This window comes from Hydra vulgaris, chromosome 11 (assembly GCF_038396675.1).
Source record: "Hydra vulgaris chromosome 11, alternate assembly HydraT2T_AEP".
Lineage (NCBI taxonomy): Eukaryota > Metazoa > Cnidaria > Hydrozoa > Anthoathecata > Hydridae > Hydra > Hydra vulgaris.
In genome coordinates, this window is record NC_088930.1 from 3,175,982 (window position 1) to 3,197,508 (window position 21,527).

The 21,527-nt window shown below is 29.1% G+C and overlaps 1 non-coding gene across 1 annotated transcript; it reads left to right on the top strand.

The window, feature by feature from the left end:
• Window positions 1-670: 670 nt before the first annotated feature.
• trnal-uaa (transfer RNA leucine (anticodon UAA)) lies at window positions 671-753 on the top strand. Its single transcript has one exon. It is a non-coding gene; the product is annotated as a tRNA-Leu (tRNA).
• The last annotated feature ends 20,774 nt before the right edge of the window (window positions 754-21,527 follow it).

Here is a 21,527-nt window from a genome sequence, read left to right on the forward strand (position 1 = left end):
ACCCTAGAAATTTTTCGGACTTTTGAACATTTAGAAAAATTAATACAGTTGATTTACATTTGGACATGATAATGATATAAAATTTTATGTGATAATGATATAAAATAACTATTTTACGATTTTCTAAGATTCTATTATTCTGACGGCTGGCGCTCTATCAAAACTTAACACCCAGGACCAAAGCTTTCTTAGCCCCCCCCTCCCCCACATCCCTATTAAATACATCTCTGCTATAAATTACGCAACGCTAAATATCACTATTAGTTCTTATTAAATAAACAACAACAACAAACAACCAAAAGAACTATTTTGCAAAACCTTAAATTAAAAGTTAAAAATCAAAATAGGGCAAACTGACCAATTAATACCCACATCTTCTTTTAAAGGCAGTCTGCAGACAGTAATTTTGTCAGATTTAAATTTTTCTTGCTTTAATTAATGGACATTCTTTCAATCTGTTTTGAGTAATTGTTACTAAAATATACTAAAAAAACAACTATAGTGTATTGGGTTTAATGAAAATCGCCGCGTAAAAGAGTTTAAAGTTTAGCTGTTTCTTATATTTAGCGTTGCGTAAATTATGGACGACCCTTTAAAAATTTAAAAAACAAAATTATACTAAGAATTTTAAATAGTTGAATATATATAAACAATATTCTATATGTCACGCACCAGGATGGCCGAGTGGTTAAGGCGTTGGACTTAAGATCCAATGGACGTATGTCCGCGTGGGTTCGAACCCCACTTCTGGTAGGCTTTTGCAATATGAGTTGTTTTAATTTATTCTGATGAATTAAACTGTTATGTTATTATAAACTTTCATTTAAATGTTTTAACATTCTTTATAGCAAAATACGAGTTGTTTTTTTATTTTGATGAACTAAAGTTTTATATCATTATAAACTTTCATTTAAATGTTTTGTCATTCTTTATAGCAAAATAAAATAAAAGATGTTATTAAAGATTGTTTATGATTTTGTATAAATTTTTTGTAATTGTCAAAATTATCAGTACCTTAAAATGCTGTATTTTCTTTGCTCATAATTTCATATATGTGTATATATTTAAATAATTTTAAAATGTATTCTACAAAATAGAGTGCTCAATGTTCTTAAAATCTGGTTTTTCGGACCATGCACAACGGGTACAAAAATTTCGTAAAAATGAAAAAATGATTCCCACAATCTTTTAGGCACTATCCAGTAGGCCTGTAAATCGAGCTGAACGAGCCAAGCTAGCCAGGGCTCGGCTTGACTCGTTTACATATTAAGAATGTTCAGGCTCGACTCGAGCTCGTTTCGAACATGAGATTCTTTGTTCGAGCTCGACTCGTTAAGGATTAGTATTGTTTGGGCTCGGCTCGTTTTACATGTTGCTCGAGCTCGACTTGTTTAAAACTCGAAAAAATTATTGTAACCTGTTAGTTTAAAGGTCGTTTAGTAAAAAAAAATTGTTCGTTAAAGGCTCGTCTGTAAATAATGCAAGTCCAAATCAACAAACAACATAAACAATCCTACAGTCTATTAAACATGCAAATAAACAACATAATGAAATAAAATTCTCAAATTTAATAGTTCAAAATAAAAGTTAAAACTAATAGTTCAATGTTCAAACTTAATGTTCAAAGTTCAAACATAATGTAAACTCTCACAAACATAATAATTCCTATTAAACACTGCACTCTAATAGTTCAAATTACATTTTCACAAATATAAATCTTGCTCTAATTGCATTGGATAAATAGATAAATATATATATATATATATATATATATATATATATATATATATATATATATATATATATATATATATATATATATATATATTATATATATTATATTTGAGCTTTAATCGAACCTAAATGAACGAGCCTATGATGTTCCAGCTCGGCTCGTTTAATAAACGAGCCTAATTTTTTGTTCAAGCCCGGTGTCATGTTAAATCCATGATATATTAAAAATAACTAGTTGTCTTAATGCCGTAAATCGGCATAAGAAAAAGTGAAGCAAAAATCGGCCACTATGGGGGGCAAAATCTTTACGCTATTTATCAAAACAAAACAAATACGAAGCTTAAGATTGTTTAATTTAATGTAATTAATAAAAAATCGATACACAGATATCTGAAAAATTTGATGTTATTTTGATTTAAAATTTAATAATTAAGTAAAATATGCTTTCTTTTTTGTTAAACATTTCAAAATCATACTTATTTCATGTTTTTTTGATTTTAAAATTTAACATTTAACTCAAATCTTAGATTTAGTTGGATTTTAATCTATAATCTATTAACATTTTATGCACCTGTTAGTCATTAATTACCCTTTGCAGTAATGCTAGGAGGTATTATAACATAACTGCAAGGTAAACAGAGTCAAAAATTGTCATGAAACATTTTATAAAACTGTTTTGACTATTAACTAAGCTCTGTGTGACACAACTTAGAGGTTCCTTCTAGAAATGTTAGAATTTTATTTATGGTTAAAAACTTCTTGTTATCATAAAAATCATTATTACTTTTTTCTATAATTGATTTACCGTCAATAATTAAATAAATTTAGTTCAATGTTATGTTATAATCTAGTAAGGTTTTTAATACAAAAAAAGAATATCTTTCCTTTGAAATACGAGTCTTTCAATATAAATAACAAATCAAGAAAAGTAACAATTAATAAAATTTAATTTAATATTTTTACTTATAATATTTGTAACAGTTAATAAAATTTAATTTAATATTTTTACTTATAATATTAACTTTATAATATTATAAAATTTAATTTAATATTTTTACTTATAATATTTTCACACTAACACACACACACACACACACACACACACACACACACACACACACACACACACACACACACACACACACACACACACACACACACACACACACACACACACACTTTCTTTTGACTTTTGGTTTTGAATCAATAATAACAGATAGCACAGAAAAAGGTTTTAATTTAGGCTTTGTCATTTCTTGGAGCAATAAGCCCACCCCTATTTTTTATGTTAATCAATGAAAGAACCGATTTTCCATAAGAATGTTCCACAAAATTGTTTTGGGAAATAAGTGAGTTTGCACACACAGAACATGTTATCTTTGATAATAATCTTCTTACAATAAATGCAGATATATATCCTAGTATTGCTTCCTTATAGATAGAGGTATTATCAAGATAATTTTGAATTGTAACAATATCAATATCAAAGTTTAAAAAATCTGTTTCAGGATTTGAATAAATTGCATATTTTTTACTCCACTTTAATGCAAAAATAGAACCATTTGCAATATCCTCAAATGTTAAACAATTTGCATGCTTTGAGTCTACAATAGAATTGCGTAAAAGAATTCTTTTTAAAGATGACTTAAGTTGGAGGGCATCTGGATTATCATTAAATCCATTCATTCCACGAATACAAGAGAACAGTAACTCAAGATGATCTTGTGAAAATTTGTATGTTAGGCAAAATTTAAAAGGATGAACATTTAAAGTCAAAAGCTCATAGGCTAAGTGTTGAAGACTTTTTGCAGCCACAATTAACCCTAATACAAAGGTTTTTCTCCTATGTTTTAATAATGGAGAACCATTAGCATCTGTCAACTTTGATAAGTAGTTTATTATTTGATCAAAAGTTGCATTCCAATAACGATAATCATTCAAAAAAAGAGCTTTCTTATACGATTTTGAAAAAAGATTTTTAGAGTTCAGCATATCAAATAATTTGTCGATGACCCTTATAAAATTTATAGTTCCTTCAGCATGCTTGAAATTTGGATGTTTGGAAAACATCAGAAATTCAATTGCATCTGCAACTGAACTACTAAGTGTTTGTGCAGCAAACTTAACATTCATTTTGTGACGCTGGAAATAAATATGTTTTATTGAGATTTTATTTGCAAATTTTAATCCTTCTTCTTCCTGTATTTCATATAAAGCTTTTATAACTCCATTTAATGTATTTTCCATCACAATCCTTAAGTACCTCTAAATCACATAATGCATTTCTAGCTAATTTTAGCATATGACTTGGGTCAGGGATTACATACAAGTAGTGATTATAGCCAAGTAGTGATTCAAAAATAAATCTTCCATTAATTTTTTCTTGTCTTTTCCCAAATGTACATCCTAGTGATGCAACAGAATTAAATTTAACATTTACACCATCAAATGTAATGCTACGTACATTAATTTTTTTATCAGAGGAAACTGCTAATGCTTTTTTAATAAGACATGAAAGGTTTTCAGCTGTTATTTTACTACACAGTATATAGCCAATAGGTGTTTTCCAATGACCTCGTAATCCTACCAGCATAAATACCAATGCTTCTGTAGCTGGTGTATCTGGTTCAATTGCAACAATATCTTTTCCATAATCTGTAAATCCAATGAATCGACCTGTCTTTTTATTGTTTAGAATTGATGTTTTGATTGCCATTGCATCTATAATTAATGCATAATCTTTATAATTAATGTCAGTCTCTGCTTTTATACTAATATAACTTAAAACATCTTCAAAAAAACCAGGTTCACAATCTACAGAGGAAGTTCAGTTGGCTAGAGAGCTTGAAGCAGGTAAATGGAGTATAGGCCGTAGAAAATTGTATGCTTTATGTGAGTAAAAATGCAGAGTTATTGCAAATTTTCTAATTTCATCAGTATACCTATGCTGTTTTGGAAGTGAGGTATGGTTTTTAAACTGATTTTTTATAATATCAAAAGTCAATCCACTAAAGTTTTCACAAAGAATATTAGCAGCATCTTCAGAAACAATTTTTTTTTTGCTTAGATTTTTTAGCATAACCTTTAATGAATTTATTTTTTTTCTTTTCATCGCAACTTTTGTTTAAGAATTTTAATTTTTGCCTTTAATTTCGCTTTAGTTGGACTTGCATTTGTCGATAATGTACTTTTAGAAATAATAGTATCATCATTAATAATTTTGTTACTACTTTCAATAATATTAAAGCTACTATCTATATCCACCTGGCAATCAATACTCTCTGTTGTTTTTAAAATAACACTATTAATATAAATTTCGTTACTATTAGCAGCAACATTATTGTTATCACTTATATCCGAATGGAAATCGATGTGATGGTGACTGCCTGTTTCTGAAACTTTTTTAATGAGTCTCTTTATTTTTTTGTGGCGATATAGAACTAAACTTTCTTTTGACTTTTGGTTTTGAATCAATAATAACAGATAGCGCAGAAAAAAGGTTTTAATTTAGGCTTGTTATTAAAATCAGGTATACTGTAATCTGAAGGTAAAAAGTGATCACTACATATGCGGCTGTGCTCAGTAGGAATAAATGTTTCACGTTTTATAGCAACAATCCACCTTTTACAGAGTTCCCTATTATTAATTGGAAATTTATGAAATGCGATGCTGTCGTTTTTCATTGCTCTATTTGTGCAACCAGCTGCAGCACAAGAATTAACCATGATTTATAAATTTTGAATATTATTTGATCCAAACAACCGTGATTTACTATTTTTTAAATTTGCCCCCCATAATGGCCGATTTTTGCTTCAAAAAATACGCGCAAGTTAGACATCTAGTTATTTTTAATATAGCATTGCGTTAAATAAGTATATCGTTAAATTAGACAAAATGAAATTCTGCGCATGCGTTAGTTCACGGGTACTTATTTAACGTATCAAGTCACGTTAAATAAGTAGACCGTTAAATAACACTGATCTCAAAATATAAGTTATATTCTGAGATCAGTGGTTAAATAAGTAGACAAACTGAACAGTCGAGGCAGGTTTTATTAACCCAGACAAACAAATTAGAAAAGAACACGTGTAACGAATTTAAGTCAAGCAAATTGTTATTTCACGGCATTTTTATTGTAATAATTTCCTACTTTTAATAATATTTAACTCACGAAGTATATTCTAGTCGAAATTTATATCTTTTTAGTACAGTATGGCAAGAAACATATTTTTAAGAAAAGCTTTTTGCTTTTCTTAGGTCACTTACTGGATAAGTATACTAAAATAAAAGACATTATAAATTATAATGTCTTTTATTTTAGTATACTTATCCAGTATACTAAAATAAAAGACATTTAATAAAATTAAAGACGTTATAAATTAGTCATCTCACTAGCAAATTTACTGTAATTACTAAATAATTTAACTGCGTATTTTAGCAAAATGTTTCACGTTAAATTATTTATCTAACAACTGTATTTATTTTAAATTTAATATTTAATTAAAGAAAAGTTCTCATTAACAATTAAGCTTTTTGATTAAAAGTAATTGTTACTTGATCACACGCACATAAATAGTAAGGAAAGAATTCTGATATTTTCACAGCAAGAAGAAAAGAAGAGGATTTATTAATTAGTGTCTAGTTTTTTTGTGTGTGTAAATTTACCTTCCCAAGGTCGAGAAAGCCACTACAGGCGAGGAGGCTATTTTAGTTGAGGTTACAACCCTCTCTCAACTCTATAACACCGAAACACATACCATGACGGACAAGGCTGTTTCGCGGAGAATCAAGTCGAGACCGGTACTACTATACTGAGTTTGATCACTACTATAGTGATCAAACTCAGAACTTCTCGATTATGAGGCGAGCGTTCTACCACTACATCACTATTGCACTACTGTTGAATAACAACCTAGACGGTTGTTATTCGACGATTTTAGCGGTGTTAAGTATATAGCGCAATAATTTACTATTTCTTACTATGTGATGTTTTAAATTAAAAAGACATTAAAGAAACGACACACTTTATGCTAAACTAAAACTTTATTTTGAAAATAAGATCAAAAAATCCTTACACAATATAAATAACAAAATAAAATAACATGGTTTTTATGTCCTTTTGAAAAAATTTCACTTGGTTGAAACTTGGGCATTTTCGGAAGAAATTCCATTTTTCCATATGGAATTACAAGCCTATATAATATAGAAATATAGTATAACATAAATAGTATAATAAAAATGCAGTGAAAAAAATATTAAATACCTGCTTTTGCGCCAGAAAAGTACTTAATAAATGCATCGATATATGTTAATTAATTTATTTACAAAATGAACTCTAAACTTGTGCCAGAAAAATGTGAACCTTGTCTAAATTTGAAATGTATATAAACATAAAATAAATAACTAACTTATTAGCTAAAATTTTAAATATATTAAATAACTAAAATAAACTTAACTATTAACTAAAACATAAGATACATAAACAATCCGACGATAGAAAACAAAAAAACTTTTTTATGTGTATGTCATAAAAACTAAAAAAACTGCAGAAACAACAGGATACATAAACACTAATGATGTAACAGGAAATATAAATCCATATCCAGAAAAACTTGAATGATAATCAATTATTATTATTTTGTCTGCACTTACAAAAATGATTGCAATTAATAGAAAAAACAGACCTTTTACGACCGTATAACACAGTAATAAAGGGAAACATTTCTAATACACCATTCATAATACATTTCAGGTAATGTTGCCTCATATTATTATGTTTCCATATAACTAAACTTGGATCGATACCATTACACAAAGCTGTCAAATTTTCTATTGCAAAAAGACCACAATCATTTCCATTTAGTTGCTTTTGACAATCCATAACTTCGACAATTAAAGAACTGTTTTTTTGACAATTCAAGGATGAACGTGCAACTCTGTGCACTATCAATGGTATATCATCTTTATTTGAACTAATAAAAAGTGAACTTGTAGAACTGAACACACTTCAAATGGGAAACAACATCAGAGGACACATTACTTAAAAGCACCCAATGTGATTTTCTAACATTATCTGCATAAAACTGTAATTTTCTGAAAAACTACCTGAATAAAAACAACTAAAAATACACAAACTTTGAAACCCAGATATTTTACGTTTATATGTATTTGGTCAGTGATTTGCAAACAATAATTGTGTTCTTTTAAAATATTTGAAGAGATAAAACTTAGATTTTCTTTCAAATAAGGCTTCATATTGGGGATAGCTACAGCTGATTTCCAAACTTTACCATTAAGGGACGCAACAGCTCCAGTTGGCTTAAAGTTGGTAATTATAGCAGGTCCGAGCCAATCATGTTCTATTAAAGTTGGTGAATTAAAATTACTACATATACGTGGTACAAGTCACGTAGATAAACGTGGTAAAAGTCACGCAGATAAACGTGATGAAAGTCACACATTCGATTATGGTTTTTAATGACTATTGTAGCTTTATAATTGTCATGGGATTTATAACTTTTTATTTATATACTTTTTTATGTAATAAATTTTATGTAATAGAAGAGAAGGTTGAAAAACGCTTAGATAGTTGTTTTTAATATATATATATATATAAACGAATACAAGAATGCAACAAATCATGCTCTTTACAGTTACCTTTGCGACCTATCTTTTGGTAATTTTTCACTAAAACCTTGTCACTTATTTTAAAATTAAATGACTTGAAACTTTTTTAATGTTTTTTATCATGGTGCTTTTGCATTTTTTTGTGCAATACAAATATTATTATTCACTATGACATAAACTGCAATACGGGAATCCTTTATTTGTTGAATCTGTGATTTAGTTGCATTACTGTATGCAAAACGTGTATTCAACGGTTACTTTTGTATATGTTCATTTATCAAATGAACAATAATTCTGCAAATGACTAATTTTTAAATGATTTGAAGATTATTCATTAGCAGAATGATAACTGCAATTTCTACAATCATATATAAATTATACGCATATGTTTACATTTGTATACAATGTTTACATTTTATCTGAGATAAAATTCTAAATCTTCAAAAAAAGTTAAAGTCCAAATACAAAATTATTAATACATACAATAATACAAAAATATTAATACATATCAGTAAACTAAAACTTTTAAACATATTATAGAAATAATTTACGCTGTTTTAAACTCATGCATTTCTTAACTGTTCCATCATAAAGATATTTTTTAACATCTTCAACAGAGTGATCAGCCATCTTTTTTGTTTATAAGCGATGTTACTTATTTAACTCTGGGTTTTAGGATCCTAGTTTTAAGTGTTTCAGCGTTTTTAAGCATGCGCAGAACTGTTTGTCAACTTATTTAACGAGCTACTTATTTAACGCGACACCGGCTCGTTTCATGTTCGGCTCGTTTACCATTCGATCCGAACATGAACGAGCTCTTGTCGAGCCGATCACCGAGCCGTTCACGAACACGAGCCAGGACTTACAGTCCTACTATCAAGCTAAGAAAATGTGAAAGTTTCAAAAAATTTGGATCGTCAAAAAAAAAGTTATCACGTTCTGAAATTGTACCTTATAAAATGGGTTAAAAAGGCCGAAAAAGTTTTTCTGGATTATTTTATTCTTATTTCTTTATGAAAATATATTTTCTTTCACTATTAGTAGCTATGTTTAGAAACTTAATTTAAAAATTAAACTTTAACAAATAGGTTTTTTTTAAAAAAAATACTGGTCTCATTCTGTTTCTCTCATCTGTCCACAAGTACGAACTGCAATTGATCTTCATGTATTATTTATAATAAACAAAATTTAGTTTTAAAACATGTCAAAAGCTTATGCAAAATATCTTTAGAAAATATTGTCAGAAAACTCAAAACGGAGATAAAGGGAAAAAGGGTGTAGGAAAAAAAAAAACGTCGAGTTTAATGTTAATTTTTTATTTTCCCAATTTTCTGTCCGGACAGAAACTTTTTTGTCCGAATAGAAGCTTTTCTGATTTACGGATATAGTTTTGAACAATTTTATCGGTTAGCACCGTCTGAATTAAAAAAATAAAAAAAAAAATAAAGCTCGTTTTCAACTAAAATCTTGATGGAAACTCATTCTTAAGACACAAAAAATTTTTCTAAAAAAAATTGTCATTGGCTTATGTAGTAGCCTAGGTCCTACATTTAGCCAAATTTTGTTCGAAATTTCGAACTTTCGAAATGCTTTAAAATTTGATTTAATCAAAAACATTTTTCGTACCGTTTGAATAAACACTTTTTACAAATCACAGAAATGTTGAAGCAAATCTTCAATTGGTGAATAATAAAAGAATTATTTAAGTGTTAAATGTTCATAAACAATCTGTATCAGAATCATTTTCTTCAATAATTTTAGGATTCTAAAGAACAGAGAAGATTACAAAACTACAAAACACTCTACAAAACGGTATATCTGAATTTTTTGTACGTTTCAAGACCGTAAAAAAATCAAGTAATCTTTTCAAGAGACCGTATCTCAGCAGGAATCTCTTGATGGTCTAAATCTTGATAATCCAGAAAAACTGTCTTTTTCGGCCTTTCTAAGCCATTTTATAAGGTTAAATTTCAGAACGAGTTATAACGTGATAACTATTTTTTGGATCATCCAAATGTTTTGAAACTTTCACATTTTCTTAGCTGAATAGTGACTAATAGATTGTGGGAATCATTTTTTCATGTTTACGGAATTTTTTTTGTACCAGTGTTTGTTGTTCTTTTATATTTTATGTTTTATTCTATTGATTTCTATTGTTTTATGTTTTTGACTTGGATTATTAATTACTTACTAAAACTCCTACAAAACTTTTATTTTTTTAGATGGCACCAAAGTCACGAAGGGCAAAAGCTAATGTGCTAAACCTAAAGAAAGCTGTTGTTGTCAACAACAAATTCCGGCGAGTTTTCCGTGGAGCAAAAAAAGGTGGTGGAAAAGTGAAGAAAAATGTAAAGAAAACCGCCGAAATTCAATTAGATCATCTTAAGGACGTTTTCGACAAGACAAATCAGTTAAAGCAAGCTTCGGACATCTATCAGTTGAAGAGACGGGAACGAATGAGCAGAAACAGAGCTTTAAACAATGCGCATATTGTCAAATCTTTTGAGCGAAAAGCCGCAAACAAATTTTCGGAAGTTCATATTGCTGTTTCACCCGAGGAAGGGCTGGGCCTGAAAAGGAGTGAAAAATTATCGAACATGGGAATGGCAAAGGTTAATTCTTTTGCTATAAAAAAGTTTGAAAGACCAATTTTGTCCAAGAGAATGCTCGAAAAAGCAAGGAAAGATCTTGAGCAAATGATTAGCTTCAAAGAGAATATAGCTGGAGGTTTTGTGCTGGACAAAGTTGACAAAGTTTTATTGGAGAGAATTTCTTGCTTAGAGTTGAACGACCGAGAGAGTAAGCAAGTTTTGCTTTCTGTTGACAAAGGGAATGGAAGAGTAACAACAACTATTTCTTTTGTATTTTGCGACAAACCGTCATCGTACTATAATGCTCTGCCCATTCAGTGCAGGACGGGATCGAATACTTACGCTTCTCTGAAAGATCATAAATTCAGCACTCAATACGAAACCTTAATTTATGCTGGGTTTACGGTTTATCTAGGCGGTGATTTATCTTATCTTACGACTAATTATGGACTCAGTTGAAGTATGATTTATCCATGTTTCTTCTGCCAGAAACCATTTGAAAAGGGAAGTCAAAGTTGCCCTGATTTGATCAATTTTACAAAGTATTCAGCTCGGGATGACCCCTTTGAAGTTTTTGTTAAGAATCGAAAGCTTGTTGCGAGGAAAAGCCCATTGATTGATGTCCTAAAGGAGTTAATTGCTCCTCCAATTCTACATTGGAAAATAAAAATTAGGAATGTGTTATTTGAAATGTTTCAAGATAACGAGAAAGATTCGAAATTCTTTCAAGAAATAGTGCAAAGATGGAGCCTTAACGTGGATAGAAAGGCTGAGGATATTGTTTACTCGAAATTTCATGGGAACGATGTAAAGAGATTGTGTGAATCTCTTCCCGATTTCGCCACAATTCCACTTTCTGATCACTCTAATCAAATACTTGCAGTATTGAGAGATTTTGATAAGTGAAAGCAGTTTCTTTAACAAAAGTGAATATTTCTTCTGAGGAAGCTGCCGTAATCGCATGCAAAGAGGTTCATTCTGCTTCTAGAGATTGTTATTTGACAGCTACCCTAGCCACTGGTCTTGAAACGGTTGGCGGTTTTGGGACAAGCCTTTAATTTACATCATGGTGATGCATCTCGGATTTTTTGTGCACAAAAATAAGTTTATTGGAGCAGGATCTGAAGAAGGAATTGAAAGTTTTCACAGTAAATTATCGAACCAAATGACTAGGCAGGAGTTGTTCGGAGAAAATCGGTTGAAGAATGCCCTAAAATGGATGTGTATTGATGTTTTGTTATCGGATTTCGGTCTAATTTTGTAATATTTTTGACAACCAATTTCGATGTTTCTTATTTCTTAATGATGTAGTTGATAAACTTGTTGTTTAAATTACAGTGGCATCTCTGTTTTGAAACATACAAAAAATTAAGATATACCGCTTTGTAGAGCGTTCACTCCTCTTCAACTTAGTAATACATTGTGTTATATATATAATTAACTATCATAATTAGCTATCAGCATTCACCGCGAGCGGACGTATATTTTGGAAATTCATGAAAATACTATTATGAAGATGTTTTATGATAGAATTGAAAAACTTGAAAACAAATTAAACTCAGTAATTGACGAGAACAAGGAACTAAAAAAGGAATTACGCGAACTTAATAAAGCTGTTGAATTTGTGAGTAATAATTATGATAAAACAGTCGCTAGTCATCGAACATCAAAAACATCATTGATATATGAAAATGCAAGTTTTAAAATGATTAACAAATTGGCAGAACTTAAAGACAGAAGTCGATGCAACAACTTAAGATTCTGCGGGATTGAAGAAATTGAAAATGAAAGTTGGGAAGACAGTGAAAAGTAAGGGAGATTTTAAATAATAAACTTCAACTACAAGAAAACTTTGAAATTGAAAGGGCGCATCGATTTGGGAAAAAATTACATGAAAACAATAAAAAAAATAGATCGATCGTAGTAAGGACCACTTCCATAGTTCAGTGACGCATCATGCGGAGAGATTTTTTTAATAGAAATTTTTCTATAACTCAAAAATAATTTTTTATTACTCTAAATCAATCTTGAATTAAAATTTTATTATATAAACTAAACACAATTGTATTAATATAACACTGCTACATAGCAAAAATTAAAACATGAGTTCAGTGACGCAACGCGGAAAAAAGTGTTTTTTTATCAGCATACTTTTAAATGGAGTTTTCGCTGAAATTTTAATTCTTGCTTGACTTATTAGATTTTTTTGTTGTAATTTATTCATTTGGCAATAAGGTAGTCATAAAAAAAGCCACAAACAATAAAGTTTTCATATCGTTTTATTTTACAGAAAAAAAACTATCAGTTCTGCGACGCAACGTTCAGTGACGAAACAAAAAGACGAAATTAAAATCATTTTAAAAAGTTTTGTTATTTTGTAATAAATTTTAATTATACTCAGGTGAAAATAGCATCGGAACAACGTTATCATTCTGAACATAAAAATAATGTGATTTTGATATACTTTTGATTTTTCTTGAATAAATTAAAATTGAACTGAATCCAAGTTTATTTTTTTGTTGTCTTGTATCGTTTTCTGACATGTGAATTACAGATATTTGCAAATCTTGTAATGCTAACGCAAAATCTGCTGCTGACCTGATTTCGTATTGACTAGTTTTAACTCTCAGGGCTGCGATTCGCTTAACAGTAGCTCCTATTCCGTCAACCACTCCTTTCCCATGCATCGCTGCAAAGAAATGCCAGAAGAATTTTTTATGAAAACGTTTTTCAAACACAACCATTGCTGCCATAATGCTTTTGTTTTTGAACTGAGAAGTGGCATTATCGCTGAACATGTGTACTTCTTTGACTTGATCAGGAATAAAGTGAAGGATTTTGTCAATGTACGGTATAACGGAAGACTTAGTATGATCAGTTGAATCTGAAACTATAGAAAATGTTTTCAACTCAATGTTCCAGACTGCTAGGGTCATGATAGAAACTTGATTTTGACCAAAATGAGCCGCTTGTGGCTCATTTTGATAGAAACACCTAGCGTTTTCAGCCCAGTCAACTTGGATTACCGCAATTTCAGAATTAACACTCATCTAAACCTCCTTCAGTTTATTAAAAATTGTTGATTGGTTTTTCTTTACAAATGCGTGTTTAACAAACTTATCACGCATCGCTGATATGTGTTGGATGAGTTCTGTTACAGTAGACTTTTTTGAAATTTTTTCAATGTTTGCATATGTTTTAGTTTCAGGCTTTCTCCACTCGTCCCAGGATTCTTCGAAACCAAATGTATTAACAATTTGCAAGTGTTTATCGAACTGTTTCATACCTTTGCATGCAACGCATTTGTCATAGGCGCATTTGTATGTGTACGGTTCACAAAGTTATTTATCATTTCAGATCCAACTTTGATTGAAGGCGCTTGAATTGATTTTGTTAATGCATTTAAGGCAAATCGCATATTTTCATGCAAACTACAAACACAAACATTATGCGGAAATTTTGTAACTGATTTTACATTGCGTGGACGAAGGTCGCAAAATTTGCTGAGTCCAATTTTTATGTGCAGATGCTTTTCCTTGAATAACTCGAAAGCTTCTTTTAGCGTATAATATAAATGACGTATCTGAATATTGTTTGCTTTTCCGTCAGATAATTGAATTCGAGTGACATCTTTTTTGTTTGGTGATATTTGGGAAACTTCATCTTCATTATAAAAGTTTACAACTGCTAAAACATCGCTTTCAGAAAGACCATACAGCTTTGAACATGCTGGAGGTAGACCCAAATTATCTTTACAAGCAGAGCTATTTAAAAGAATAGAAAGAATTACAGATTGCTTCTCCTTTGAAGTTGGTAGTGCTTTTAAAACTTTTTTCAATGCTTTTCCTCTTTTTTGAACGTTTTTAAAAGATGAGCTTGGTCTTTGATATTGATTTAAAAGTTTTCTTTTTAAAGCGCGACTTTTTAAAACTCTTAATTTTGCTTTTGCAGCATAAACTGCTTTTTTATTAGGATCGGCTTTCAATTTTTCTCGATATCTCTTAGATCTAACTCTGGACATTTCTTTCTTTTTATCAGCATTCCGAGAAACATAATTAGCTTGGTATTCTGCATAACGTTTTTTTTTTTTACTTCTAATTTTGATTCCATTTCTTAAAAATTTACAACTTTATAAGAAAATGTTAACATAAATCCAAAAGTTTACTAATATTTACTAATAGCCCTTCACAATACTAAAATGCAAAAATTTATTCGAATTTAAAAAATTTCACAACCCACAATGGAATCTGAACTTTTGGATGATATTTTGACTTCCTTACCGCGCTATTTTATAAAACGCTAATTACCCCGTCGATGGGTTCAGTGACGCAATAACTTTTAAACTATAACTATATGTTAATACAATGCTTTTTGACCAATTTTTTTTTAGTAATGATTAAAAGTTTACGTTAAAATATGTAATTTCTAAAAAAACCGCGCCATAAAGCATAATTTCATTGCGATAATTAAATTTTTTTAGCTTTTAGTTCAGTGACACAACGTAATTTTTGCAGATGTGTATGTGACAAAAAAACACTTGAATTATTTTTAAAGAGTAAAAGTTTTTTTACTCAAGACATATATGTAATCTCAAAGATTCTTTCTAAACAAAAATATGGATATGTTTTGTTTAAAATATTGCAATAACTCGCCCTCAAATTTTACTCACTTTTTCGAATAATAAAAAGAACAAACAGTTGCTAATATTCATCAAATTTATCTACTCGGTTCAAACATTTTCTACTCAAAATTTATTTTAACAATAATTTTAAGGTGTTTAAACTATAATTAAAGAAATAAAAACTTTTGAAAAAAGAAATTTTTAAACACGAAATTTATCTCTTCCATCGTCGAAATAGCCTAAGATTTCTTAACTACAAAGATAAAGCCACGATACTAGGAAAATATACGACGATGAAATTATGGACCCAAAAGGTTTACATAAATGAAGATTATAGTGATCATACGCTGGAATTGCGGATAAAACTCCTGAATGAGGCAAAAGATTAAAGGGCAAAGGGTAAGTACGCTAAAGTTGTATATAATAAATTAATCATACGGGATTTATAAAAGAAATTCTTTGATCTCATTTCGAGTATGAAAAAACAAAAATTAAATGGATTCTAATAAAACCTTAAATTTCGAGTCTTGTTTTTATGATTTTTTTCGAACTAATGATTTCTTATTAGACGAGGAATCTGATCCTGATCTTAATTATTTTACTGATTCTGATGCTTTGCAAAATAAATGCAACTACTATTATACCCATAAAATTAAAGGATTTCTTGAATAAAATAATATTAACACAATTCACATTAATATTCGAAATTTAAAAAAAAATTTGAAATCTTTAGTAATTTTATTGAAGAAACTAGTAATCTTTTTAATATAATCTGCTTAACAAAAACATGGTGCAGTTCGGATGACGTAAATTCTTTTACCAATTTTGAACTGCCGGGTTTTAATATAATTTCATTTGCACGAAAAACAAATAAGCGTGGCGGAGGCGCTCTTATTTATGTTAAAAATAACTTACAATATTTTACCCGGCATGACATGAGCATCACTGATGCTGATAAAGAGGTTTTAACGATTGAAATTTTAACCAATAAAATAATAAATAAAATTCTAAATTGCTGTTATTGCCCATCTTCAGGTGAAATTAAAAATTTTAATTCGTTTTTATGTAATGACGTTATTAAAAAAATTAACCGCGAAAATAAATTTATCTACTTATTGGGTGATCTGAATTTAGATTGTTTTCAATACCACGTCAATAATAACATTAAAAAGTTTTATAATGACATTTTTGAAAATGGTGCGATTCCTTTGATTAGCAAACCGACAAGAATTACTCAATCAAGTGTTTCTTTAATTGATAATATTTTAACCACTGATGTTTTTAACGTATCCTTAAAAAAAGGCATAATTAAAAATGACATATCTGATCATTTTCCTGTTTTCTTTTCTATAAATATAGATAATAAATTAATTCCTAATGAAAAACGAGTTTTGAAAAAGCGAATTTTTACAAATAAAAACCTTGAATCTTTTAAAGAACAATTATCTTTAATTGATTGGAACTTTATTAACGTCTCTGATAATACAAACTTAATTTATAACTCCTTTTTTAAAACTTTCTATGATATTTACGACACTAATTTCCCTGAAGTTAATTTAAATCTCAAAGCTAAAAGTATTAAATTGCCTTGGATTACAAAGGGTTTGCGTAAGTCTTCAAAAATTAAACAAAAATTATACGTTAATTACTTAAAATGTAAAACAAATGAAAATAAAATTATATATAAAAATTACGCTAAACTTTTTGAAAGCCTCAAAAAAAATATATATATATATATTATTTAAATTTACTAGATAAATATAAATTAAATTTTAGGCGCACTTGGTTTATAATAAGAGAAATTACTGGCAGCAAAAAAAGTACATCTCACCCTTTACCAAACATGGTTAAACATAATAATGAATTTTTATATGATAAAAGACAAATTACGGAAGAGTTTAATAAATATTTTGTGTCTGTAGAACCAAATCTTGCAAAAAACATTCCTATAGCAAACAGCTTAATGATTGATCAATGTTTCCCTATAAACTCTTACTTGAACTCTTTTGAATTATCATTTGAAGAGTTTGAAATTGCATTTAAAATGTTGAAATCTAACAAAGCAGTAGGCCCTGATGGTATTAACGGCAACATTATTATAAGTTCATTTGATGTTTTAAAAGATATACTCTTTAAGATTTTTTCGATATCAATTAAACAGGGAATTTTTCCACAAGCTCTTAAATTAGCAAAAGTCATACCAATATTAAAAGGTGGTGACGTTGGAATATAAGTAACTATCGTCCAATTTCACTACTTTCTGTATTCTCTAAAGTTTTAGAAAGAATTTTGTACAATAAAATTTATAATCATCTTACTATAAACAATTTATTATACAGCAATCAATATGGATTCCAAAAAAACAATTCCACTGAACATGCCATTTTACAATTTACAAGAAATATATCTGACTCATTTGAAAATTCTCAATTTACTTTAGGTGTTTTAATTGACTTGGCAAAAGCTTTTGATACCATTGATCATAAAATTCTTTTTAAAAAGTTGGAGTGGTACAGAATTACTGGAAATATATTAATTTGGCTTAAAAGTTACCTAAATAATCGGAAACAATTTGTTTATGCAGATGATAACGTATCATCTAATTTGTTAAATATTTCATGTAGAGTTCCTCAAGGATCTATATTAGGACCCCTCCTATTTCTAATTTATATTAATGATCTACCAAAAGCTTCTAACCTAATGACAATTATGTTTGCTGATGATTCTAACTTATTTCTTTCTCATAAAAACATTTTTACACTTTTTAGCAACATAAACATTGAACTAGCCAAAATTTCCGAATGGTTTAGATTAAACAAACTATCATTAAATATTGATAAAACTAAATGGATTCTTTTTCATCCTTATGGTAAAAAGCACCAGCTGCCTAGCAACTTTCCCTTTCTTTTTATCGATAACATAATTATTAAAAGAGTTCTAGTGACAAGATTTTTAGGTGTATATATCGATGAAAATCTTAATTGAAAAAGCCACAATGCTAACTTGTGCAATAAAATTTCAAAGAGTATAGGCATTTTATACAAAATAAGAAAATTTCTAGATAAACATACCTTAATTCAGTTATATTATTCGCTAAATCATTGTCATATTAATTATGCAAACATTGCTTGGGGTAGCACTTATAAAAGTAAGCTTAAACCTCTTTATCGGCAACAGAAACATGTAGTACGCCTTATAAATTTCAAAGACCGTTTTGCTCACGCTAAGTCTCTTTTATATGATATGAAAGCACTTAATATATATGAGTTAAATATTTTTAATATTCTTTGTTTTATGTATAAATGCAAGACCCACCCGTCACCGGTTTATTTTCGTAACTTGTATTTACAAAGAGATAGAAATAAGATATTTTAAGGAGCGATAATTTAATTCGACAACCATTTTCTCAAACTAATTTTGGAAAATTTTTTATTTCATTTCGCGGACCGTTTTTATGGAATAGTATAATTCTAAATACTTCTAAAGATTTTTCTCATGAATGTAATTTTGATTTTTTTAAACAAAATCTTAAAATCTCATTTTTTCTCAAGACATTCCTAATACCAATATATTCAACTATGATGAGACAAATGTGAGTTATAATCCAGGCTCTAAAACAGTAGTTTGTAAACGTGGCCTTGAACGCGTAGAAAGAAAAATGCAGCATTCTAAGGAAGCTATCAGTATTATGTACTGTGGGAGTACAGCTTGTCAGTTTCTTTCTCCCATGGTTATTTATAAAGCTGCACACTGCTACATAGAGTGGAAAAATGGTGGCCCACCTGGAACTATATTCGACAGTTCAAAATGTGGTTGGTTTGTCTCTAGAACATTTGAACGTTGGTTCAGGAAAATTTTTATTCCTGAAATGAAATAAAATCTTTTTCCTACAGATTCCCTGTAAGAAGATTTTTTCCATAAAATCTTCTTACAGGGAAGAAGATTTTATGGAAAGAATTTTTTTTTAAAAATTCTTTCCATAAAATCTTCTTCCCAGTAAGAAGATTTTATGGAAAGAAGATTTTACAAACATGGAGACGAGAATCACGAATCAAGGGTTCAATTCCAAAAAACCATTTCCCAGCGCTCTTGACAAAGTTGCAAAATACTCTGAAAGCAGACAATTTAAAAGCGGGATTCAAAACTTCAGGTATGTATTGAGAAAAAGTATTAAAATGGCTTCCAGATGTCAACAAAGACTATAGCAGTAAGACCATAAAAGAAATATTAAATGAAAGTGTAATAGATAATCTCATGAAGTATTGTGGCAATGATGCAGCAGGAAAAACCAATAGAAAAAGAGGGGAAAAAATTGCAACAGGAAAATTGATCACGATAGATGAAATTGATTATAGAAAAACATCAAAACAGAAAAAATCCAAAAACCAACAAATGAAAGGTAAAAAATCAAAAATAACTTCAAAGGATGTCGAGTTTTCGTCTGAATTAGAAGACATTGAAGTAGAAGTGGTTATCCCAATGAAAGTAATGACAAGAAAGATGTTGATTTAAATGAGTCTAATCAAAAAGAACCTGATGTCAACAGTTTTCTAACTACAGAGAGTTGGCATGTATTTTACCCAGGAAAAACTAAAAAAAGTGTGAAATTGAAATACATTGGGCAGATTGTTGAGGTTTTACTAACACCCAAAAATCTTTATATGAGGTTCCTAAGGAAAGTAGAAGGATCCAAAAATCTGTTTAATTATCCTGTTGCAGAAGACATAGTTTTTGCTGTACATTTCTCAAGTATATTGCAACATCTTTAATCGCCGAAGACAAATATTAGTTAACAACTAGAGTTTGCAAATGTAAAAAGTATTGATAAAATCTGTTAAGTAAATTGGATACGCTATCAGAAGGTGTCAGAAATATTCACTTAATGATTGAACTCAGAATATTTCATTTAAGAAAATTAACACTTTGTTTTCAAACATCTATTTTAATAATTAGTACCCTGCAGCAGTTTAGAGGTACTACACAGAAAACTAATTCCTAGTCCGGTTTTAACACCTGTTGTAAAATCTTCAGAAAGTGTGATTTTTAGATTTTTTTGTTTTGGTATCTTTTTTTTATTTTAAATGGAGTTAAACAAGTAAAGTACATTAGTACTTAATATTTATATACAATTAGTACCTTTTTTCGTAAGTATTATTTTATAACTGTTAATTCTAATTACTCTAATGATGCTATTGATATATTATATTGTTATATTTAGCATATTAACACCAAATTGTTTTTCGTTTTTTTGTCCATTTTGTGGATATATTCGATAACCAATTTTGTTGTCTAAATTTATAATTTTACCAGTAAAATCTTAAAAATATATTTGTAAATTGTGTTGTAATTTAGTAAAACACCAAAAAAAAGTATTAATGACACTTGTAAAGATGGCTTATTTAATAAGCTTTTAAGAAATAATAAACTATCAAAGTCACCCCCAACAAAGGATTGAGATTGATAACATTTTTGAGTTAAAAAAAAATATGTTAGAATCAAAAAAAATAAATTGTATTTAATGGAATCCTATAAAGGAAAGGTATAATGTTACATCGAAAAAATAAAATTCATAAAAAAATTTATACGAAAGTTTATTTGCAAAAATGCTCAAATACCTATCAGTCACCCCGTTTGATGGTATATGTTTTTGTATTTTTTTTTTTTTTTTTTGCCTTTGAGCTGTAAGAAATCGAAGGTGAATAATAGAATTGTAAAAAATGTTTGAAAATTAATTTAGAGCTTTTGCAAAAGCTCTAAAACCAAAATTTTGGTTTTAGAGCTTTTGCAAAGTATTTTAAAAGTATTTATTATAATTCCCACATGTAATCCACATGGGGTATCCTATATGTGTTTGTAATATATGAATGCCATGCGTAACCCATGCGTAATTACTCATATGGGTTTGATGTTACAAATTTCCGTACAGTAATTACATGAAAAAATCCATCCCACAT